Below are 15246 nucleotides of genomic sequence, written 5' to 3'. Positions count from 1 at the left end.
GAGAGAGCGAGCACACGAACGCCTCTCTTACCTTGGGGTCTCTGGTGCTGTGCTGATCCGAAGCTCCCAGTGACAGGGCAGCTGCTGAGCTTGGGAGCCATTGGGCACTGCTGCGTGGGGTGCTGCTGCACCGTCGGGCCTGAGAAAGCATGAAGAGTTGTCACAACTCTCTCCCCCTGGCACCCACGGAACCCCGGTTGGAAATTACTGGGCTAGAATGAGATTCAGCTGAGGAAGACGTCAGCTCAGACACATAAGGGCAATCAAACTGCAGGTGACACTTTTCAGAAGTGTGTGTCTTTGCTGAGTCTTTAACCCTTTGCACCCTGGCTAGCTGATCCTGATCAATAGTGGAGCAGATCTTCAGGGATCTTTTGTCAGATCTTCCTTCGGCAGGTTCATGGTGTATTAGGAGAGAGAGGCTGGAATAGGGTCGATATGATTATATTATCCTATGTTGTGCAATGCCATTTGAGGCTGTGATTATCATATATATTGCTATATACATTTTGTATATTGGTTAAGCTGATATTGAAAGTAAAAGCATGCATATAAAATGAGTGCTAATGTAGTGCTCAGAGTGGATAACTGTCAGATCCCTGAATCCTAGTATATTAAAATGGAAATTAGTTAGTGCGCTTCCTATTGGCTTAAATATCCCCCCTGTAATGTCTGATGCCGTATACAGTGTACACAATAGTGCAGTGCACTTTTGAACTATATCAATCATAACCTAAAGTAATTAATTGACCATAAAAAATAGGGATTCAATAAATCCCACATCTGCCAACTGTCAGTCAGCTAGATGATAGAATGACTTAGTGTCTATTGTACTTGTGTTTGTAACTGTCCTATGAACTGTCCATTTAACTGTTCACCTCACTAGGGATTTCTTATCATTAAAGTATATTTTATGATCAGATGTGGCTTAGACAAATGAGATTTGGTGACAAATTTGGCAAGTACAGTAGGATAAAGCAGTGTTTTCCAAACCTCTCCTCGTGATCAATGGCCACACCAAGGTTTGTGATTATTATTAAAGATTTGTCAGATCTTATTTGTTGCATTTATTGTACTATAAATGTCTGTACTGTATTGTGTCTTTTGCAAAGCGCAAAGTATTAATCAGAGCAGCAGCATGGAGCAATTGATCGGAGGGGGCAAGGAGAAGCTACCACCAACAGCAGGTTGGTGAAGATCTTTAAGATTTTGGGAACAGAACAGTGAGTCTCCTAGGAGATTAAGAAAGAGGACAGTAATTGAATTGAATTTGTGATTCTAGGTCTCCAGTTATTGTATTGTATTGTATGTCTTTATTTATATAGCGCCATTAATGTACATAGCGCATCACAGTAGTAATACATGTGGTAATCAAATAAATAACAGATAATATAAATAACAGATCATGGGAATAAGTGCTTCTGACATAAAAGTAACATTAAGGAAGAGGAGTCCCTGCCCCGAGGAGCTTACAGTCTAATTGTTAGGTAGGGAGAACGTACAGAGACAGTAGGAGGGAGTTCTGGTAAGTGCGTCTGCAGGGGGCCAGGCTTTATGTATCATGTGTTCAGAATATCCACAGTGCTATTCATATGCTTCTTTAAGCAAGTGTGTCTTAAGGTGGGTCTTAAAGGTGGATATAGAGGGTGTTAGTCAGGTAATGAGGGGAAGGGCATTCCAGAGGTGTGGGGCAGTCAGTGAAAAAGGTTTAAGGCGGGAGAGGGATTTAGATACAAAGGGGGTAGAAAGAAGACATCCTTGAGCAGAACGCAAGACTCGGATGGTGCATAGCGAGTAATTAGGGCTGAGATGTAAGGAGGGGCAGAAGAGTGTAGAGCTTTAAAAGTGAGGAGAAGAATGGAGTGTGAGATGCGGGATTTGATCGGAAGTCAGGAGAGGGATTTCATGAGGGGAGATGCTGAGACAGATCTAGGAAAGAGTAGTGTAATTCTGGCAGCAGCATTTAGGATAGATTGTAGGGGAGACAGGTGAGAGGCAGGAAGGCCGGACAGCAGGAGGTTATAGTAATCAAGACGGGAGAGAATGAGGGCCTGAGTTAGAGTTTTAGCAGTCGAGCAACAGAGGAAAGGGCGTATCTTTGTTATATTTCGGAGGAAAAAGCGACAGGTTTTAGAAATGTTTTGAATGTGAGGGGCGAATGTGAGAGGAGTCGAGTGTGACCCCTAGGCAGTGTGCTTGGGCTACTGGGTGAATGATCGTAGTTCCAACAGTAATGTGGAAGGAGGTAGTAGGGCCAGGTTTAGGAGGAAGTATGAGGAGCTCTGTTTTAGCCATGTTGAGTTTAAGGTGGCGGAGGGCCATCCAGGATGATATAGCAGAGAGATATTCAGAAACTTTGGTTTGTACAGCAGGTGTAAGGTCGGGTGTTGAAAAGTATATTTGTGTGTCGTCAGCATAGAGGTGATATTTAAACCCAAAAGATGTTATAGGTCACCTAGAGAGAGTGTGTACAGAGAAAAGAGAAGAGGTCCCAGGACAAAGCCCTGGGGTACCCCCACAGAGAGATCAATAGAGGAGAGGAGGTGTTAGCAAAAGAGACACTGAAAGTACGATGGGAGAGGTAGGATGAGATCCAGGATAGAGCTGTGTTCCGAATACCAAGAGTATGGAGAATATGAAGGAGAAGAGGGTGGTCCATGGTGTCAAATGCTGCAGAGAGGTCGAGTAAAATGAGCAGAGTGTAATGACCTCTGTCTTTGGCAGCATGGAGGTCATCAGATATTTTAGTGAGGGCTGTTTCCGTGGAGTGAGCAGTGCGGAAGCCAGATTGTAGAGGGTCTAGGAGAGAATAGGTGTTGAGAAAATGGAGCAAGCGAGAGAATACAAGACGTTCAAGGAGTTTAGAGGCAAAAGGCAGGAGGGAGACAGGTCGATAGTTAGAAAGACAGGTAGGGTCAAGCTTGCTGTTTTTGAGTAATGGTATGACTGTTGCATGTTTGAAGGAGGATGGAAGGGTTCCAGAGCAGAGGGAGGAGTTAAAAGTGTGTGTGAGCGTAGGGAGTATAGTAGGAGCAAGAGGTTTTAGAAGATGGGAGGGAATGGGATCAAGAGGGCAAGTAGTAGAGGGAGAAGAGGCGATCAACAGCGACACATCCTCCTCTGAGACAGTGGAAAAAGAGTCAAGGAAGGCAGGAGGAGAGTTAGGAAGAGGTGTAGGACGGGAGGAAGAAACAGATGTGATGTTCTGACGTATGGATTCCACCTTTTCCTTAAAATAGTCAGCATGACTGAGCGGAGATGGAGGAAGGAGAGGCAGCTGAGGGTGGTTTGAGTAGAGTATCAAAGACAGAGAACAGTCGGCGTGGGTTAGACTTGTGCATGCTGATTAGTGCAGAAAAGTATGCTTGTTTAACTTGCGAGAGGGCAGAGTTGAAACAGGATAGCATAAATTTGTAGTGAAGGACGTCTGCGAGAGTGTGAGACTTCCTCCAAAGGCGTTCAGAGGAACCAGTGGAGGAACGCAGCATGCATGTGTGGGAATTTAGCCAGGGTCTAGGGTTAGAAGGGCGAGTGCAGCAGAGAGAAAGCGGGGCATGTAGATCAAAAGAGGAGGACAAGGCAGAGTTGTAGTTCCTGACAAGGTTGTCAGGGTCTGTAGCAGAGCTGAGAGAGGAGAGGTTGGAGCGTAAAGTGGACTCAAAGTCAGGTAAGTGAATAGAGTGCAGGTTTCTGCAGAACCGGGGGGTAGATGGAGGTGGAGAATAGAGAGAATGAGATGAGATGATGGTCAGAGAGAGGAAATGGAGAAATCGGGGAGAGAGAAGTTTTTAGTGAAAACCAGGTCTAAGTAGTGGCCATCCTTGTGGGTGCTGGCTGCAGTCCACTGTTGAAGGTCAAAAGAAGAGGTTAGAGAGAGAAAGCGGGAAGCCCAAGGGAGAGAGGAATCATCAATGTGGCAATTGAAGTCCCCAAGGAGAAGAACAGGGGAGTCTGAGGAGAGAAAGAAAGAGAGCCAGGATTCAAAGTGAGAGAGAAAGGCAGAAGGGGGATGAGTAGAAGTAGGTGGGCGATAAATGACTACCACATGGACAGGGAGAGGAGAGAAGATCTGGACTGTGTGAGCCTCAAAGGAGGGAAAAGCAAGAGATGGAGGAATAGGAAGGGTTTGGTAACGGCAGAGAGAGGAGAGCAGGAGCCCCACCACTCCCCCCCTGCCATCAGTGCACGGAGTGTGGGAGAAGGAAATGCCACCATAGGAGAGGGCAGCTTCCAGAGCAGTGTCAGACTGAGTGAGCCAGGTCTCAGTTATAACAAATAGGAGCAGAGAGTGAGAGAGACAAAAGTAATGTACAGAGAAGCACTTGTTAGAAAGGGAGCGAGCATTCCAAAGGGCACCGGAGAAAGGGAGAGAGGAGGGAGGGTGGCAGGGGATGGGTATGAGGTTGGAGGGGTTGACACTAGAAGGAGTAGAGGTTTCAATTGGCAGGCCAGGACGAGCGCATGTAGGAATAAGGCAGGGACCAGGATTGGGAGAGATATCCGCAGAAGCAAGGAGGAGAAGCATGGATAGAAAGAGGATGTGTGAGGATGATTTGTAAGGGTGTGTTTTAGTGCAGGGGATATACACTACCGACACACTTTATTAGAGTGTGGCCGGTACCGCAAGCCGGGAGATTTCCCGGCTTGCTAGTGGCCGCCCCTCGGCGTGCCGCGCGTCATAGACGCGCAGTCACGCGTCTTCGGGAACGTGCGCCCCCTGCACGCGCGTCCAGGGGCTCCCCGAGGGAGCCCTGGTGTCCCGCGATCGCGGGACAGCGGCAGGGGGTTCCGGGGGACCCGGCGGACCCGGCAGCGGTAGGGAGAGCGCCCCGATCGGAGGGCGCTCTTCCGCTGCTTCGGCGCGCGCCCGTCACTCTCGGGCGCGCGCCAGGCTACTGCTGCGGCCAAGAACGGGCAAATGCTCGAATAAACTTGGCCGCAGCAGTAGCTGTGTGGTGTCAGAGGGCGCAGGTAAGAAAGGAGTTCATGTGAACAGAGAAGTGGGGAAGGAAGGAGAGATGGATATATATGAATAGAGTTAGAGACATAATGAGGCTAGTAAAAAGAAGTGCATAATTTGAGAAGAAGTGAAGTCACAGCAAATGTAAATGGTAAAGGCAGCATCACAGCAGTAATGATGCAGTCTGGTATTGATGATATCCTCCTTTCCAGCGTAGTTCAAGTGCAGGAATCAGGGCCAGTTGGGGGTGTCCACTTCCTCACTTCTTTTGAACTTCCTTTTAAACTTGAGTTGTTCAGTAGTCTTGCCACTTATATTGGGCCACTTTGTATATGGGCTGCAGGCAGCATGAGGCTGTTCTGACTGGGGTTATATAGGCCTAAAAAGTCACCTGAAAGAGTGGTTCTGTCTGCTTAATTAGCACATCTGAGGAACATTCAAACAGATGGTTTTCTACACAGGGTGTTCCCTGCCTAGGTGGCAACACTTAATTTGATAAGGGGTAGACAGAAAACAGCATTCAAATATGGTTTTTACCTAGCATTGTCACTCGCATATACTATATAATACACACAGCAAAGGCTTCAATGAGAGGATGGTTCAGATGCAGCGGCCATTATTCGATCATTTATCGGCGCTGTTTTCGTAAAGTCTGCTGTATTGCACGCATTTTTTCACGTCAATCTTCCGTGAAGGCTGGCAATCACGCACCTGTTTACCATTGTTTATTTCCGTGATTACTGTGATTGTGATTTGTTTGTGTGCAGTTCTGCATGTTTGCGCCAGATGGCAAAAGTGAATTCCTTTGCACAGGGCAACCAGTGAATTGTGTGTAGTCAATTTGCAGGTCTTTAAAAACTAGATAAAAAGCGTGGCCACTATAGTCATCCATTGTAAATTGACCTTGGTTGCTGAAGACGTTATCAAATTTAGACGTTTCATAATTAAAATCTCCACAGTATACGCAATGCTTGTCCTGTTATTCTATATTGCTATCCCTGCACTTGGTGAATGGACATCATGGACATCATGTCAACTCCTTATACCAAACCACAATGTAGTAACACATTTCTCATATTTTCTGCAATTAATGCTGGAACAGATAAGAAGGCGATTTTAGCAGAGATATCCGACTATATAAATTGAAAAATATGAATTCTTCAAATTTTCACCGACCAACGTGGCTGGAAGCATTCGTTAAAGCAAACTTTAACTAATGTGCTTTTTTTGCGCAGTCCCTCCTCCGGGAGATCCAAGAAGATAATGGTCTGTGCTAACAGCTTTTGCCGGTATGTTTGCCCATGACGACTTCACGAGAAGAAAGGTTGGGTTTCATCCATTTAAGATTTGTACAGTACGTACTTCCCGACCCTGCAGTGTACAGGTACCAACACCGGCTTCCCAATACTATTGCAATAATGGGCTGACCATGATTGAAAACCTGGTGAACCGCAATCCTTGCTACCTGGCCCCGCCTGATTACCAGCTTCAGCAGGTACCTGTCAACTATAATGTTGATTACATGAGTGATCCCGGTTGATACGCACAATGCTGTACACCCCTGACATTGGGTCATCTCCACCCGGTTGGCAAGGTTTTATTTGAAGATAAATATAATGCAAACTGCATGAGTGACCCCAGCTCGTATGCACAATACACCACATTGGCTCATCTCCACCCGGTTGACAAAGTTTATAATGAAGGTAAATATAATTAAATTAAATGCCGGGGGATTGCTCAAACCCTCCATAATATACTTACAGTACTTTCCCTTCCAGCAATGTGTCATCATGGTAAATCAAATTACCATGGCAATGTGACAACACATGACCCTGCACGTCATTTGATGCCGGGGCTGAGCAGTGGGGGTGGTGCGAGGTGCCGAGGAGAGCAGCCTGGTATAGTGTACTCTATGCCTTTCATACCCCATCAATGCTTGTACACATGCGCACTAGAGCGTGACTTGATGCATGCGCAATACCAGAATTTCTAGCATAATTTTTTTCCCCCCAGAAAATAAATTTTGAAATTGAGCGTCAAAAGATAAGGATTCAATGGAACGCTTTTTAAAAACTTTGCCTTTTTTACTTTAATACAGTCAGTAATACCAGCTTCACGCTTGTAAAACTTTGCCACGCTACAGAATTATTTTGGACAACACACTATGCACTGTGATTCAATTACATGTCATAATCTGTAATAAAATTTCACACTGAGATGTTGATTGATTTTATTCCACTTCATGGTTAATGGAAAACAGTAAGTGATGTATTTTTATATTTAATACATTTTAAGATTTAAAAAATAACTACATTTGCAAACAGTTGTTTTCTAATCCTTCAAGATCATCCGTGCAGTGCTGTAACACAGACCAATTGAGTTGCATCTCACCACCCTCACACCCCGACAAAGCAAAGGCATGGGACTAGTTATAAACACCTCCCCCGGGCTATGAGAAATTACCTGTAACAGAGAAAGTCTAACAGTTTCATGATTTGTCTGCTGGTATAGAAATTTACATTTCCTGGTTCCTCACTCATGCGCATTATGAACTAGTGTACAGTACAATAGAAAGCCTTCAATGCCAATCGGACTTACTGTAGAAATCCAACGGGCACGAAAAAAAATTAAAGTAACATTTTTTTGAGGAGAGAATAATTGTGACCTGTAAACAAAACCTTATGCAATGCATTTTTTAAAATATTTAATCAATTTTTACATTTATATAGTAAAATCACTACCTTTTAATTTCTCTATGACATGGCGGACATTACTATCATTTCTTTGCGGGGGGGTGGGTGGGAATTCTATTTAATACCTTCAACTTTTGGTAGGGTTGGTGATCTTTTCATACTTTTTAGGGAAATATCACACACACACAAACATGGTCTCAAGGGACTGAAAACTTTTATAATTTTTTACAAAATTTTAAATGATTTCTTTCAACTGTAATCCTGCATGCTCATCGCAGCATTGCACCAAGATGAAACATTTTAGTTGCACCTCCACCCCCCCACAAAGCCAATCCAGGATCATTTGGTTCTTGAGCAGGGCTTAATAAATAAGTGATTTTAAGGAAAAGTTTGTTCTGCATTTTTCTTTTATTTCATCATTTTTTACATTTATAAAATCACTACATTTTTATTTCTCTATGATGTTGCATTATGCATAATAATTAGACCTTGCATATGTAATTAATTCAGGGATGAATCCCCCAAAAATAGTAATAATTTTTTTTTGTGGGGGGGATTCTATTCAATACCTTCAACTTTGGGTCATACCTTACCTTTTATATTTTACAACAGTTCAGTTCAAATGATTTCTTTCAAGTGTAATCCTGCACGGTCATCTAAAAATGACACAAAGATGAAACAATTTATGTAGTTGCACCTTCCCCCACACCACCCTCACCAAGCCAACCAAAGGCAAATGGCTCATTATCAACACCTCCACTCCCCCGGGCCATGGGACCTTAAAAAAGAAAGTAACAATGTTTGAGCCTTTTGTTCTTGGCCGAGACATTACTTTGCCTGGTTTCACATGCACGTGCTTGCCTGAGAAGTCCTGCATTGTGATTTGTTTAGAATGACTTCACTGGCAATGTGAATTTCAAATCCCCCAAAAAATAAATAAATAAAGGCATATTTTTTTTTTGTTCTCGAGCAGGGCCTAATAAATTAGTGATTTTAAGGAAATCTTTATGTTATGCATTTTTTAAATATTTTCTTCATTTTTACATTCATAAAATTACTTCCTTTTTACTTCTCTATGAGGTGGCATACAGTATGTAAAAAAAAAGGGGGGGTAATCTATTCAAAACCTTCAAATTTTGGTAGGCTTGGTCTGCTTTTCATACTGTTTATGGAAATATCACACACATAAAAATGTTCTCAGAGGTCCCACGCTCTTCCCCAAGGGGACCGCACGAGACCTCTGTAATTTATTTACCTTGATACAGTCAGTTTCTGTGGTGCTTCGCCATGGGAACGCAGCATTATTTGATGCTTCAGACCAGGTAAGGAGGGCGCGAGAAGTGGGGAAGAGCAGGCAGGGGGGTGCAAGGCAAAAAGTTTGTGCACCCTTGACTTAGATTTTAAACACACAGGGGCAGGGATTTCCTTTCCTATTGTCTGACTTTGTTGTGATTATTGCATTATAATTCCCTGTACTGTATTGTCTTTGTAAAGCGCTGAGTACACTGTGGGCACTATATAAATTAAGATATACATACATTGCTGTTTGATGCTTCTGTCAAATGTTACCCATCTGATTAATTATACAATGTTTCATTAGGAAGCAAGATGATATGTAAAATCCAAGAAAGGGTGACTCCATTCTCAGAAATTGTCTATTAGATACTGTATGTTTACTTAAGGTTAGGCAAAGCTTCATTAACTTGTAAGAAAACTGAAAAAGTACACACACAAACTTATATAGGAGTCTTACTACATTAACTTGTAAAAAGAGAGGAAAGTATTCTGTTGGTGTGCTATTAATTTAACAGCACACTTAAATATCACTATGGCAACTAGCATTAAATCTTTTGGATGATATAACTGTAGCCAACTATAATGTAGAGTAGTTCAAAGTTCTAGCAGTGATAAAGCAGTGCACTTAAACTAGAGACTGGTGAGGTTTTGAAAGCTCTGTTTACTATAATTTCACCTATGAAGAACTCTCAAGTTATTACTCACTAGATTGTTTTTTTTCTGTTCCAACATTTCTTTAGCCAGTGGCATAGGTCAACTGCTGTACATGTGAGAGCTACCGTGTATTCATCTGGAGTTATGAGAGTAGTGTAACTTTGCCACTTTCAGTTGTTGAATATTTCTATCACAACATAAAAGTAAGTATGCCATGTAAAGGCTGAATTAAGAAAGTCTGTTGTGTTTTGGAAACAGCTGGGAATTACATCATTTTAAACTTTGATGTATAAAGATATTGCAGACATGAAAAAAGACAACTGCCTCTTCGAAGCTCTTGCAAATAAATGCACCTCAGGGTGACCTGATTCACGCTGTGTACCAAGACTGTAAACTGTGTCATGTTGCATAGTGGAAAAAAATAACAAGGAGGAGAAAGAAAAACTTGATCGGCCTGCTATAATTCAGTAATGAAAGTAGGACTGGATCAGGGGTAGCCAACTCCAGTTATCAAGAGCTACCAACGGGTCAGGTTTTCAGGTTATCCCTGCTTCAGCACAGGTGGCTCAATTAGTGGCTCAGTTGAAGACTGATTGAGCCACCTGTGCTGCAGCAGAGATATCCTGAAAAATGGACCCTTTGGTAGCTCGTGGTGCCCATGGTTGCTACCCCTGGGCTAGATCCTTAAGTTCCATTAAATCAGGACGTGATGTTACCTTAAACATGAACTGATGTTATATTTCCTGAGTTAACATGGTACTGTATCTTCAAAGCTAATTATATGCAAAAACCACATTAACAATCATATGCATGGGTTTAACGTCACGTTATTGTAGCATTATTGGTGTTACTCTCACACAGTCACAGAATTAGGGCTTTTGCTGAAGTGCAGAAAGAGAGAACAGAGATAAATCATTGAAGGAAATAATTGAGGGAAATAGCACTGGTGTATGTTATTTAACTCATACCTCACATCCAACCAAACACTGCAAAAGTCCTATTTCAGGGTAACATAGGAGAAACGCAAAGTTTAGGTATAACCTTAATTCTGTAACACTACAGTATGTCCCTGTATTAACCTTAACGGACTTCAGTGGATTACAATGTTATGATAACGGCTAATTTGCATGTCATTCTTAATAACATCTATTATAATTAACGCAGCAAAACATGTGAAATCTTATATGGTGGTTTTTTAAATAGCTGTAGTGTTAGATAATAGTGAGCTTTTTTCTATTTATTATTCAGCTCTTTATGACATTTTTAATTTGTTTGAAAGCATATTTTGATTTCTGTAGCAGGCTTTAGCCCACCTCCCCAGCAGTGCAAGATAATTGCAACACTTTTCTGTTTGGGATCATTTGTTGCCAATGCTCCCAGCAGTTTGATCTGTATACTGCAACAATAGATAATGTTACCTTAGTAATATAAGGATACATTGTAGCTGCTGAGTTATACTGACTGAAGCAGCCATTATGTTAGGCCCACAATCAGGTTTGTGACAGAAATATAATAGGAGCACCAAACAATTGCCAGCTTGGGTAAGAATGTAGAATTGTACATTGTCACATACGTTACATATACAAATACGGAAAAAAAAATGAAAAGACAAGTTGGAAAGGAGAATTGCTGCTTTAATGCTACACTCTCTGCGAGAGAAAACATCTTTGTTAGTGTTAACATGATGTCAAGTTAGGTTAACACATGTTAATTGACAACAGTTTTGTGGATCTAGGCCAAAGTGATGTAGAAGTGGTCACATTATCCATTTATCACCATAGCTCAAAGGAAGTTATTGCTATAGACGTATTGCTTAATAGTTTCAAACACCACTTTGATTATAGTACCCCCTCTTTACATCAGGAGACAGCAGGCAAATAACCATAAATTATTCAAATGAATGAAACAGGAAAAAGCATTTTCAACATATCTTAAAAATGTGGTTAACAGCGGGGGTGCTCAACTCCAGCCCTCAAGACCCCCCAACTGGTCAGGTTTTAAGGATATCCTGGCTTCAGCACAGGTTGCTCAATCAGTGACTCAGTCAAAGACTGAGCCACTGATTCAGCCACCTTTGCTGAAGCTGGGATATCCTTAAAACCTGACGTGTAGGGGGGTTTTGGGGACTGGAGTTGAGCTCCCCTGGCTCACAGGAACAGTAAAATCAGCATACTGTATCAGTCAACGTTTGGTCATTAGAGAGATCTTTATCGAGGCTGGTGCAACTGATATACAGATCTACAGTACATGAATTCCATAGTCTGCACTCAGTCACTTTGTGATATTCAGGATTTTTCGGGACAAAAACCCCAATTTTTTTAAGTCTTTACTAATTAGGCTTCATAGTCTTTATCAGTGTAATTTCTCTCTTCAGGAGTAAATGGAGAACAAAGCGCACAAGCAAAACGGAGCAGGGAGGTCCCAGAATCAAAAATAAATTAAAAGGGCACTTGTGACAAAGACCCATCCAACACGTTTCGAACGTCACAGCGTTCTTTTTCTTAATTTCTCTTTTCTGCTACTCTGTACAGTATTCAAGATTCAGGAACCATATTAATGGCGCTAGTCACAAACAGGATAGTATGGGAGGAGGTTGCTGGTATATGTTACAGACACAGGTGCTTAGCCTGCTGTTGACGGCTGACTTCACTACATGAGATGATGAGGTGGGAAAGGGAGAAGAAAAAATATACGCATAAGTATATATGTGAGAATTTTTTTTTATATAAAAGTGCGCAAAAGTACAATTAAACTTGAAAAATATAACTTTTTAGATGTATTTGATGCTGCTACAATGTGTAGGACACACACGATGCCAAAATATATATAAAAATATAACAAACAGCGCAAACCAATACAATGTTTTTAAAATAATAAACACTGGTGTGAATAAATAGTCCAATTGTCCACCTGTAGAGGATGGGGGTTTAGTATATCTAAAAGTAAAGAGAAGAAGCCAATATGGCGAAGTAAATACAGTTAGGTCCGGAAATAATTGGACACTGATACAAGTTTTGTTTTTTCAGCTGTGTACCAAAATAAATTCAAGTTAAATAATGAATATGGGCTTAAAGTGCAGTCTATCAGCTTTAATTTGAGGGTATTCACATCCAAATTGGAGGAAGGGTTTAGGAATTACATCTCTTTAATATGTAGCCCCCTCTTTTTCAAGGGACCAAAAGTACTTGGACAATTGACTCAAAAGCTGTTTCATGGACAGGTGTGGGCTATTCCTTCGTTATTTCATCATCAATTAAGCAGGTAAAAGTTCTGGAGTTGATTCCAGGTGTGGCATTCACATTTGGAAGCTGTTGCTGTGAACCCACAACATGCGGTCAAATGAGCTCTCAATGCAAGTGAAACAGGGCATCCTTAGGCTGCAAAAAAAAAAATCCATCAGAGAGATAGCAGGAACATTAGGAGTGGCCAAATCAACAGTTTGCTACATTCTGAGTAAAAAAGAACGCACTGGTGAGCTCTGCAACACAAAAAGGCCTGGACGTCCACAGAAGACAACAGTGGTGGATGATCGTAGGATCCTTTCCATGGTAAAGAAAAACCCCTTCACAACATCCAGCCAAGTGAAGAACACTCTCCAGGAGGTAGGCATATCATTATCCAAGTCTACCATAAAGAGAAGACTTCACGAGATCAAATACAGAGTGTTCACCACAATGCAAACCATTCATAAGCCTCAAGAATAGAAAGGCCAGATTAGACTTTGCCAAACAATATCTAAAAAAGCCAGCCCAGCTCTGAAACACCATTCTTTGGACAGATAAAACTAAGATCAACCTGTACCAGAATGATGGGAAGAAGAAAGTATGGAGAAGGCTTGGAACGGCTCATGATCCGAAGCATACCACATCATCTGTAAAACACGGTGGAGGCAGTGTGATGGCATGGGCATGCATGGCTTACAATGGCACTGGGTCACTAGTGTTTATTGATGATGTGACAGAAGACAGAAGCAGCGGGATGAATTCTGAAGTGTATAGGTATATATTGTCTGCTCAGATTCAGCCAAATTCAACGAAGTTGATTGGACGGCGCATCAATTTACAGATGGACAATTACCCAAAATATACTGCAAAGGCAACCTAGGAGTTTTTTTTAAGGCAAAGAAGTGGAATATTCTGCAATGGCTGAGTCAATCACCTGATCTCAACCCGATCGAGCATGCATTTCACTTGCTGAAGACCAAACTTAAGGCAGAAAGACCCACGAACAAACAACAACTGAAGACAGCTGCAGTAAAGGCTTGGCAAAGCATCACAAAGGAGGAAACCCAGCGTTTGGTGATGTCCATGCGTTCCAGACTTTAAGCAGTCATTGCCTGCAAAGGATTCTCGACAAAGTATTACAAATGAACATTTTATTTATGATTGTGTTAATTTGTCCAATTACATTTGAGCCCCTGAAATAAGGGGACTGTGTATGAAAATGGTTGCAATTCCTAAACGTTTCATACGATATTTTTGTTCAACCCCTTGAATTAAAGCTGAAAGTCTGCACTTCTATTGCATCTCGGTTGTTTCATTTCAAATCCATTGTGGTGGCGTACTGAGCCAAAATTATGAAAATTGTGTCAGTGTCCAATTATTTCCGGACCTAACGGGATATTCAGGACTTTCACAGCATAAGCACTGATTCTACTTAGAAGATAGTAGATAAAATAAGCATATCTGTAGGAGTAAAATCTTTAACCGCAGCCCACGAAGCTCTGGCATAGTTAGATCCGTCTCTCCAACACACCAAACGCCGCCTGCTCTCAGATGTCTTGCGGTGAATGCAATCAGAGCTCCTGCTCTCTCCCACTGCTGAATCTCATATGATTATCAGAAAGATGTTTCTTTAGTGCTGTCAGTGTCCTTATGGAAATCGCTACTCCCAACCAGATAGGGTTAATGAAGTAAAAACTAAGAAACGCCTTTAAAAGGCATATAAAGAAGGTCTATTTAAAATAAGACCATAGGAACTTGATCACATAACTCTACGCATTTCGTCTAATTGACTTTATCAAGAGAGAAGAAAAAAATATACGTATAAGTATATATGTATTGCTGAGAATCATGATAGTGGACATAGACATGGAAACAAGTACAAGATTTTATCAGCAGATAGGCAGAGATGGATGAAGATAAAAGAGGGTACATATGTTTATGTATTTTATGTACCATAGAAGCAATCAGTTGGAGAATATATAGTTACCACAGAATAAATAAGAAAAATATTGACGTGTGACAATCATTCACAAAGAATAATACATCAAGAAAGAAAGATATTTTCATGTATAAAACTATATGCTAAATCTCATGTATAGATTTGCTTGGAGTCAGTAAAGCATAATGAAGGTGAGTCTTTACGCCTCCCTGGAACACCTTAAATAGTACATCATTACACCTGACTGAGCCAATCAATGTGTTATGTGGGCTGAGACTGCATGCAGTGCACCTGTTGGAAAAAAGTAGGAACTTGGAAGGTGTATTAGGAAAGTGAAATCAAGCATTTGGTTCAAGTTAAATAGAAAAATTAGGCTAAAGCGCTCCAATGCCAGGTATAATAGAATAATGCAAGCCGAACAACTAATCCAAGTTATAGGAAATGAGTAATGATATTAGTACTTAATATCCAATAGTGTGG

This window comes from Ascaphus truei, chromosome 8, assembly GCF_040206685.1.
Source record: "Ascaphus truei isolate aAscTru1 chromosome 8, aAscTru1.hap1, whole genome shotgun sequence".
NCBI lineage: Eukaryota > Metazoa > Chordata > Amphibia > Anura > Ascaphidae > Ascaphus > Ascaphus truei.
Note: the sequence above shows the minus strand (reverse complement) of the source record.